This window comes from Macrobrachium rosenbergii, chromosome 55 (genome assembly GCF_040412425.1).
Source record: "Macrobrachium rosenbergii isolate ZJJX-2024 chromosome 55, ASM4041242v1, whole genome shotgun sequence".
In the NCBI taxonomy this organism is placed as follows: domain Eukaryota; kingdom Metazoa; phylum Arthropoda; class Malacostraca; order Decapoda; family Palaemonidae; genus Macrobrachium; species Macrobrachium rosenbergii.
In genome coordinates this window covers 12,060,236-12,071,027 of record NC_089795.1, presented here as the reverse complement: position 1 = coordinate 12,071,027, position 10,792 = coordinate 12,060,236, and the positions used below count along the sequence as shown (strand labels likewise).

Sequence of the window (10,792 nt, the reverse complement as noted above, 5' to 3'; positions counted from 1 at the left end):
ATTCAATTCCCTGAGAATCAAGTTTACTCTAAAAGCAAACGGATGCGGTTGCTTGGGATGATTTTCATAATAATGCCAATGCCTTTCCCTTCTCATACATATGCTGGTCAAAGACTTAGGTAGCCTCTGGAATCTATACCAGCTCCGAACCAGCAGACGCTTGTAATGAAGATCAGTGGCACCTCACCAGCATCTACCAACATGCTCTCAATGGGAGATGATTTAAATGCTGATACCATGATGAATCGAGTTGAGCATTTCAAGGCTATTGGGCTTTGCAGACGTGTCAACTTCGCATCCATACGTTAACTTTTGAAAAGACCAGGGCTTTATACAATCTCAACATCTGAGTTCTGTCTGCACCCCACACAGTATGAGACAGAACTTTCAGCAAATTCATCGCTTTCAAGCATTTGGTCTTAATATACTTCAGATTTGGGATCCAGGTCAGCTTACTATCGAAAATCAACCCAAGGAACCTCGTTTCACCTTCACATGGAATTCTTTGCCTATGAATAAATAGATCTGGATCAGGATGAAATCCTCTTATGCGACAAAAGTGCATAGTTACCGTTTTACTAGTAGAAAATTTAAAACCATTAACCTCAGCCCACTTCACTATATTGTCGATGCAGAGCTGAGGGCGACGTTCAGCCACTGCCATCCTTGAAGCTGCAAAGGAGATTGAAAGGTCATCAATAAAAAGGGTATATGTTATATCTGAGGGAATTATTTTGGAAACCCCATTGATTGCCAAGGCAAACAATGTTACGCTTAAAACACTTCCTTGTGGTACTCCTTCTTCTTGACTGAATAATTCTGACATTGTTGCTCCAACCAGGACCTGAAATAGCCTATTTTTAATAAAAGCCTTAATGAAGAGGGGCAAATTGCCTCAGGTTACATTCATGAAGGATCCTCAAAATGCCATACCTCCATGTTGTATCATAAGCCTTCTCCTAATCAAAGAAGACCGTGATGTGATGTTGCTGGTTGGCAAAAGCTTCACATATTGAAGACTCCATTCATAGAACATCAGTTGTGGAGTGCATGCTTTGGAAGCCACACTGTGCTGGGGACAGATATTTACCCGTTCTAAGTACCACATCAAGCGTGTGTTTACCATTTTTTCCATGATCTTGCACAAACATGATGATAGTGCAACTGGACGATAATTTTCTACTTTAAACGAGTCTTTTCAGGTTTCAAACAGCAATAATTTTAACATCTCCCAGATCTTAGGAAGATATGCTCCCTGTAAATTCTGTTAATAAGGCTCAATATGAATTGTTTGGTATTTTCAGGGGTTTGCTTAATCACTGAATATGTTATATCATCCAGTCCAGGAGCTGATTCATTACATTTATTTAGGGCCGATAGAAATTCCCTCATCGTAAACGGATCATTGTATTTCGCATGTCTCAACGTATTAAAATCTATTTCAACTTGTTCCATCTGCTGCCTTTGAGCCGAGTATGGTCGATCATCGTTTTCTTTGCAACATTAGCAAAACGATTAGCAAACTCATTTGCAACTAACTGGGGTCTGCTACCTCACAACCATTGATCTTGATAACTGGAGGTTGACAGGGAGTAAACTTGCCTGCTATTTTTCTAACTCTCTTCCAAACTAGTGTTAGAGGAGTTTTCAATTTACTGAAGAAATAAAGATTGTCCAAGATTCTTTTTTTAAACTTTGCTTTTTGATTTCCAAACGAAAATGAGCTCTTGCTTTTCGAAATTCTACACGGTAATACTCACATTTTCGCCTCGGTATCTTGTGTATGCAGACCTCATAGTTCTATGAGTTTCCTGGCATTTACGAGTCCACCAGGAACCGGTCGGCGGATAAATCGCCTGATGTCCTGGGTATGGACTGAAGACCAGCCGAGAACAATGTTGTACTTAAAAATTCAAAAGCATCATCTACGCTGGGAAAGTCATCAGCAGAGTCATCTATTGAGCTTTGCTCCTGGAATGTTGCCCAATCAGCTTTTTTGTATTCCATCTAGGTAGCCTGGAAGATGGAGGACTTGATGCTGAACTCACCACTATTGGGAAATGGTCACTGGTGAATCTATCATTTATAACTCTCAATTAAAATCTAGAAGGCAGTCATCACTGCGTACAGATAGATCAATTGCCGATAAAATGCCTGTTTGAGCGTGAAAATGTGTAGACTCCCCAGAGTTGAGGATCCCCACATTTTCACCTTCTATGATGGAACTTGGGCATCTTCCTCTTTGGTTGGTGACAATATCACCCCAAAGAGGGCTTCTGCAATTCATATCTCCCAAAATAATAAAGGGACGTGGTAACTGTTGGATAAGAGATTTAAATTCATTGATTGGGAAGACTTCATTTGGTGGTAGATAGAGAGAGCATACTGTATATTTTTTTTGTAGATGGATCTGTACACCTATTACTTGCAAAGTTGACTGGATATTAATAGGATTTTGTGAGTTATCATTTTGAACATACAAAACGACACCTCCATGACTTCCCATATTTAAATTCTAGGTGGAGTAATAAGATGTATACTCTCGTGGGCTGGGGCACATGTTGTTACCAATCATGGTCTCCTGCAGAGCTATACAAACAGGAGACACTTCTGATACAAGCAGTCTCAATTCTTCCCACTTTGCTCTCAATCCCTGACAGTTCCACTGGAGAAAGTTAATGAATTTTATTTTCCTTTAGAGGCTGTAATATTGGAGCCTCTTTTACGCGCTTTCAGCTTGCTACCTTGCTCCTTGTTTCTAGAAGGAGACCGATTGTTTGTATGCGGCCTTCCTTTTTAGGGGTTGTCGGTTTCAGGGACACCAGACAAAGCTGATGTCTCCTGAGGAGGGTGTGAAGATCAGCAGTGCCAGCTACATCCGGCACTGCCTCCGATGAGTCGAGCAATGACTGGCGCAGCCTCCGGGGCCAGCAACCACTGGCGCAGCCTCCAAAGAGGGCGAAGCACCAGCAATGACTGGCATAGCCTCCAAAGAGGCAGAAGCGCCAGCAATGCCTGCCAGCCATCACTGGCGCAGCCTCCAGAACGCCAGAAACCACTGGCAGCCTCCGAAGAGGTAAAAGTGCCAGCCCACTGGCACAGCCTCCGAAGAGGTAAAAGTGCCAGCAGCCACTGGCACAGCCTCCGAAGAGGTAAAAGTGCCAGCAGCCACTGGCACTGGTTTTATGTTTAGCCATTGGCCTTTGTACACGTTTGGTTTTATGTTTAGATTCTTTCTCCTTTTCGGTTGGCTACACTGGCAAAGGATATTCCTGGTCTAACATACAAGTTTAAACTCTCTCTCTTGCCTCTCTAAATGTAAAATCGTTCAGTTACCCTTAATGATTGAATCTCCTTTTCCATGATGTATACATCACAATTTATTGAAGATGCAGTGTGATTCTCTCCACAATGTACACACCTGGCATGCTTGTTACATATGCCATGCTCTGGTTCGCTGCACTTGACACAAATGGCAGGTTTGCCTTGCAGTTTCTGCCTGCACGACCCTAACATGTGTCCAAATTCCTGGCAATGAAAGCATCTCCTCGGCCTTGGGATGTATTGTTTGACCTTGAAGCGTAACCAGGCTGCCTTCACTATATTAGGCAATCGAGTGGAATTAAAAGTGATTATCAAGTTGGGAAGTGGGACTAGGTCCCCATTTACTTTTTTCTTCACTCTTTCTATTTTTATTACTCCTTGATCTTTCAATTCTTCCACTAACTTTTCCTCAGAATATGTCATGAGCTGTGGGGCAAATATCATACCCTTGGAGTGGTTCCAACAGGCACGTACGCCACATTCCACTTTGACTCCTCCAAGGCGAGACAATGATTTTAGATTTTCACTTTCTTTAGCCGAGGTAGATTCAACCGTCAGCTTTCCTTTGCCTTCGGGACTAATCTTAGGCTCTCGGCCACAACACTTTAAAATATCCCTGTATATTCCTGGTCCAATTTCACAATCACCATTTCCATTAAATTTCCCTTTGCTCCGTACTGGAGCATAGGGTTTCAGTGTTATTACACTGGAATGTTTATTTGGGTTTTCCGTACGCGTATTCCGAGACGAGGTTGCAGAGGTCTTTGTCTGTGCCGATTGGTTATCATCACAGGGTCCAGGGGTACTTATATCCTTATTTATACCGTCCATAAAGATAAAAGTATTGGAAAAAAAAAAAAAAAAAAGAACCTGAAAATCTTAAAAAGATATCATCAGCCTTTCATGGAGTTCATTCCTCCACTAATGGCACAAGTGAGAACCGACTCCCAAATGTCCGCATCCCTACCCTACCCCAAAGGGGATGGCACAACATGATTAGAGTGGCTCAAGAGTAAGCCAACCCGCTTGATAGGACTGAGAGCATTACTAGAATACAATCATCCCCACCCTAATCACATTATGGGCAAACCGGACAGAGTGCCGAGAGTCCTATTCCCAGAACTAGACCCCTGGAATCCGTGGTCCAGTCCGTAGAATAGTTCCGCCTGAAAACTCAGGTCGAACATTATCAGGCAGTTGATGGTCCTGCCACGGTTCTCACTATTTAACCGGATATAAACCCAATCCCAGCTATGATACCTTTTCCTATTTACCAGGTCCAAGAAATTTGTACGAAAGTGAAAATTTCCACGCCATTTAAATCGAAAGGTTTGTAGGTGATCCGTCACGGCCCAGGCTCTTATTCTTCGTAAGAACGAAGAAGAAAAGCCAGGGCCCCTTACCCCCTCACCACATGAAGGAACCTACTTCGAGGGGTTTTTGGTACCAACTTGTCCCCTGCAATTTGAGCACAGGGTATGCAAGTCGTTAGTCATTTTCGTTAACCGGGTATTGCAGCCTTTGCTGCAATACCGGAAACGAGAGGAGCTAATGTCTGACATACTAAGCCAATAGTCAAAATCAGTAAAACAGTGTAATTCAGGAAAAAAGCAATGCCGAAAGGCTACCATACAAAAAATACTTCACCGGATGCGAAGTAACAACAAATGTCATACCAAGCTGCTTACTCAACACCATGTGTGGACGAATCAAGCGGCAGAGGTTTAGTTGTTCCTCTGCCTTACCCTGAAGGTGGGCGGGGTCTTGTCACCTACACAAAACCAAACAATCGCTTGCACGAATTTCAAAATTCAAGCTGCCGTTCGAGCAGAAACTCTTAGCTAAGTAATTACTGGGTAAGTCACTTATATAAAAATTTCATATTACAGTGACCCCTCGTTCATCGCGGGAGATAGGTTCCAAGACCGGCCGCGATAATTGAAATTCCGCGAAGTACGAACAGCATATTTATTCATTTAACGTGTACAGTATTTGGACTTTTTAAAACCCTCCCGGTACTCTTAACAACCCACCCTTTACTCTATTAACAGGGACAACTGTTAAGCAGTATGACTTCAGTAGGTACGTTTACAGTACCATATAAGAGGGGCTAATTTTCTGTGGTAAAGTAGCTATAGTATATGACGTGATTGGCAAGCTTTAAATTTTAAAGAATACAGTATACATACAGTAATAATATATACAGTAATACAATACAGTATCATGTTACTGTACTGCATTACATGTAATACAGTACAGTAACACTTAAGATAAAAAAAAAATTGATATTTTAATGATAAAATAAAGTTTGTTCATACTTACCTGGCAGATATATATATAGCTGTATTCTCCGAAGGTCCGACAAATTTCAAATTTAGCGGCTGCAAAGTGGCCGGTCAGGTGGTTAGTACCCATTCCCGCGCTGGGAGGCGGGGTATCAGGAACCATTCCCATTTTCTATTCAGATTTTCTAACGCCACTGTCTCCTGAGGGGAGGAGGGAGGGCAATATAAATATATATATCTGCCAGGTAAGTATGAACAAACTTTATTTTATCATTAAAATATCATTTTGTTCATGAGACTTACCTGCCAGATATATATATATAGCTGAATACCACCTTTGGAGGGGGTAGAGACAGCCAAGAATTAGGAAAAAACCAATTATTGGTAAAATTATTTTGGTTCCTTATCTGATAGCGTAGCTGACTGAGTGGTTACTGTCACTCTAGTCTGCTTCTGCTTTACTAGAGACCCCAGCGAGGTAGTGACCTATATAGCTGGCGACTTCTAGATGATCTGTCAACGGGGCGTGACCACAATGTGACTAGATCATAGCCCATACAAAGAGGACAAAAGAGCATTACTAACCACCTAACCAACACCTAAAGCGTTAGTTTGCAAAGGATTGGGAAGACTGCCTCCAGTAGTCGACCCAACAACCACAAAACACAATTAAAAAGGGGATAGGATCAGAGTTACCCCTGTCCCCAAGGTTGCTGAAGCAGCAAAGTATGGTCCCAGCGAAAAGCAATTTCGTATGCTACCTAAACATCTTGCCAAGAGTGTGAGGCAAACACCGAATTGACTTCGCCAAAATGTGGCACTAAAAATGTCACTGAGTACCATATTTTTCTTGAACATTTCATGGAGGTAGCAACTGCCCTCACCTGCGTGAGCGTTAACTCTCAACAACTTGAAGTTGGAGTTGTCACAACTAGAGTGTGCGTCCTTAATGACGTCCCTAATGAAGAATGCCAGTGCATTCTTCGACATAGGTTTAACTGGTTGCCTCACAGAACACCATAAAACATCCAATGGACCACGAGTGTCCTGTGTTGTTTAAGGTAGTACTTGAGAGCTCTAACTGGACATAGAACTCCCTCAGGTTCCTGTCCAATAAGGTCTGCTAAACCTTTAATTTCAAAGTGTCTAGGCCAAGGGTTAGAAGACCTATCATTCTTAGCCAAGAACTTAGGGCTTAAAGAAAAGACAGCATTGTGTTCCTTGAAGCCCACATGACGGCCTCGAACTTCTCTCACTCTCTTCGCAAAGGAATGCCGTTTCGAGTAACATCCTTAAGAGATGCAGAGTGGAGAGGCTCAAAAGGACTAAACATCAAAAACTTGAGCATTACGTCCAAGTTCCAAGCAGGGGAAATCAGCTGAGGAACCTTGGACGTCTTGAAAGAGCTCGTAAGATCGTGGAGGTCCTTATTGTCAGACAAAGCTAATCCTCTGTGTCTGAATACAATCAAAGCATGCTCCGATAACACTTGATAGTCGGAACTGCTATATCGAGTTTTCTCTTAAGTAAAGGAGAAAATCCGCAACCTGGCTCACAGTGATAGAGGAAGAGGAAAAACCCTTCTTTCTACACCAACCTTTGAAGGTTGCTCACTTCGCTAGATATATCCTTTAGATGAAGAACTTCTGGCTCTAGCGATGGCCCGTGCCACCTGGCCAGAAAAACCCCTTCGCTCTGACCAAGTTTCGATAGTCTGAAAGCAGTCAGGTTCAGAGCGGGGAGATTCAAAGATATCTCGTGAAGTGGGTTTGTATGAGCAGGTCTGCTCTCATAGGAACGTCTACCACCCAGAAGAGAAACTCCGAGAACCAGTGGTTCGAAGGCCAAAACGTGGGGATGAGAGTCAACCTCGTCCCTTGTGAGGCCGCGAACTTGCGTATGACTTCTCCCAGAATTTAGAACGGGAAAAAGGCGTAAACATCTATTCCGTCAATCCCAGGAAGAGCAACTATCGCAACTGCCCCAGGGTCGAGTACAGATGAGCTTTATAGAGGGAGCCTCGCTGTTCTTGAGGTCGTGAAAATATCCACAAGATGGCGACCCCAAAATTTCCAAAAATCTTGGCAAACCTCCTGATGAAGGGTCCATTCCTTCGGCAGGAGTTGATGGCGCCAACAGAGCAGGTCTGCTCGAACATTTTCGACCGCTGCAACAAAACTTGTGAGAATCGAAATGTTGCGAGCATAGGCTCAAAGAATAATCTCTCTTGCAAGGCTGAACAGGAACAAGTAGTATTGTCCCAGAGTTTGCTAGAACTACACGATTGCAAACTTGGACCTCGAAGAAATTGGCGAGCTAAAAGATAGCCGCCAAATCTTTGAAAGTCGATGTGCCAGGACACCTGTTCCTCTCTCCAGGTTCCTAACACTTCCTCTCCCTCTAGTGTTGCCCCCAACCTGTTGACGACCCGTCGGAAAAACAACACTAGGTTGGGGTTCAGAAGCTTGAGGGAGATCCCTTTCTGCAATTCCGTTGGATCGAGCCACCACCACAGATCCTCTTTATATAAGGAAGAATTCTCAATTCCTCTTTCAAGTCTTCCTTGCTTTGTCAGTTCTCCAACAAAAAGAACTGAAGAGGCCTGAGATGCAGACTCCCCAGAAAACAAACTTCTCCAGCAAGGAAATGGTCCCCAGCAGACTCATTCCTTCCTTCACCTAGCATGTTTCCTTTTCCAAGAAGGCCTAAACTTTTTCGTACATAGAAGTTGCCGTTCTTGCGACGGAGACGCTATAAAAGCCGCTGAATAGATCTGAATTCCCAGACACAATGGACAGTGAGGGGATCAGCTGCGACTTCTCCACAGACCAGAAGTCCCAGGGACTTCACGAGTTGCAGAGTCAACTGAAGGTCCTCCAGATACCTTAGCCGACGGCGCTTTCAGAATCAACCAGTCGTCCAAGTAGAGTGAGATCCTGGCGTGCGACAGATGCAACTGCATCGCAACGTTTTTCATGAGACGTGTAAACACCCTCGGGAGCAAAATGTGACGCCAACAGCATCTGGTGTTCCCAGGCGGTCAACCATCCAAGTACTGACCAGACCCAACGTTGCTTAACTTCGCTGATCGGACGAAAGCGGTGTTTTCAACGTGGTATGGCTGTTAATGCAGAGTCCAAAGCAGAGAGCCCTGAACTGGTGCGTCTAGTCCCCAAGACAACCTGAGATACTTCACCAAACGTGGATGAATTGGGGCGTGAAGATAAGTATCTTGAGATCCAAAGATACCATCAATCCCGGGATGAAGGGCTCCTAGTATTGGCTGCGAGGTCTCCATCTTGAACTTTTCCTTCGGACCAAGTTGTTCGACCTGTTGACGTCCAAGACGGGTCTCCAGCCTACTGAAAGTTTTGGGACTAGAAACAATCTGTAGTAAAATCCCAGGGAACACCGAGTCAAGATCTGTTCCACTGCTCTCCGCTCGAACATCTGTTAGAGCAGGGTCAAACAATTTTCTGTTTGACAGGAAGGCAGTTGGGAAACAAAAAACAAAAGAGGAGACAGGAAGGGAATCAAGTAACCTCTCTCTAACAGTAGGAGGGACCAAACGTCTGCCCCTCACTCTTTCCAGGCTTGTGCAAAATGAAGCCTGGTTGCAAAGGGAGTCTGGAGATGAAGGGAGTCACTTGCTACTCTTGGAAGTGACATTCCTTCGGAAAAAACTCTCTCTCGTGGTGCGGGTCTCGTGTTGCTTCCCATGGAAGCCCCTTTGTTATGCAAACATTTAGCTTTCGTTTACTTTTTGTATCTGAGATCGGTGCAACCGTTATGAAGGAGATGCAGTTTGAATGTCAATAACTTTAGTTTTGAGAAAAACGATATTTTTGCTTCTCTGTGTATTTATTTGCTTGCCGTTACACAGTTTGATGTTTTATGACATAATGAAAAGCCAAAAAATAGACCTGCAAAGTAATATAACTTCGCTAAATGAAGCTAAATGAAGCGAGTGTCAAAACACGGCTGAGGTTGGCCAGCGACGTTTTACTTAGTCAAGCTCTGAGCTGCTACTGACTGACTGCCACTGACTGCCCTGCGGCATTCCTGTCTTTAAGCTGATGCATACTATGTCCACAGGGTTGCCATAGATCGCATTAGATATTATTTCATAGCTAAAAGGAAATTACCACCAATATACTGACAATATCATTACATTATATGAAAAATGTAATTTGACTATGATAGGTTACTGTTTTGTTTATAACTTCTAACTGTGGCGAACTTTTTAAATAAAACTTTCTGAGAAGATAGTCAGGATATGTATGATGCCATATATAAAATATCCCAGAAAATTTTATTTCCGATTTTTTCACAAACGCTCCCCTTAAGACAAAGACAACTGCGAAGGTGGAGAGAGAGGCCGACGGTTGAAAAGTCTCAGGAAACAGATCCTTAAGAAAAAAGCCAGAGTCTGATAATCAGAGGAAGAAGAAGACGAAGAAGTTTCTCTTCATACAAAGGCTGTGACGAAAGAGGATGTTCTTCCGCAGCTGGTGGGTCTTGAGTGAGTGGTGAAAATAGTTCCGATTCGCCCGATACGTGTCGGGAACTCCCGCGAACGAAGAAGTCGCTCAACTAGAGTAGATATAGTAAACATAAAAAATGTGGAACGCTTCACGATTAGCGTGTCATCCTTGCGCAGAGCCATGCTAATCTTCTCTGTATCGTTCAATTAGTATATGTACTGCGAAGCAAGTACTGGCTAAATTAAGAAGGACATCAGATGTTGAAGCGGGTAGTTGTGCGACATGATGAACAACTGGAGCGGTGTCAACACAAGACTTGAAGCTATACGGCGAAGCGGCGCGAGCGTCATGGCGTGACGCGCGAGAGGCTCCGTGGCAAGTACTAGAAGAGAGTCACAGCGTGGCGGCGTGAAGCGTCATGGCTAAGCGCGCGCGGCGTCAAGGTGAGGAGCGTGTGAAGCGTGAGAAGCGCCACGAAGAGCAAGATGCGCTCCTGGCGCGCGACAAGAGAAAAGGCCAACACCTCAACTCGGGAAGGCGAATAGGAAGCCACTAAACACTCTCTCTAGACGACAGATACGTTCTGTATCGTTCCCGATTTTTAGGAGAGACGAAGGTGAAAGTCTGTACCTCTTAACAGGCAGATTCGAATCTTGAAAGGTTCATGAGAGCATCCAGCTGTTGTTGCAAACCCAACAA

General features: G+C 43.8%; 2 pseudogenes; both read right to left on the bottom strand.

The window, feature by feature from the left end:
* Positions 1-8,620: 8,620 nt before the first annotated feature.
* On the bottom strand, positions 8,621-8,738 carry LOC136835972 (5S ribosomal RNA; annotated as a pseudogene).
* A 1,487-nt stretch (positions 8,739-10,225) lies between these two features.
* LOC136835989 (U6 spliceosomal RNA) lies at positions 10,226-10,326 on the bottom strand (annotated as a pseudogene).
* Between the last annotated feature and the right edge of the window lie 466 nt (positions 10,327-10,792).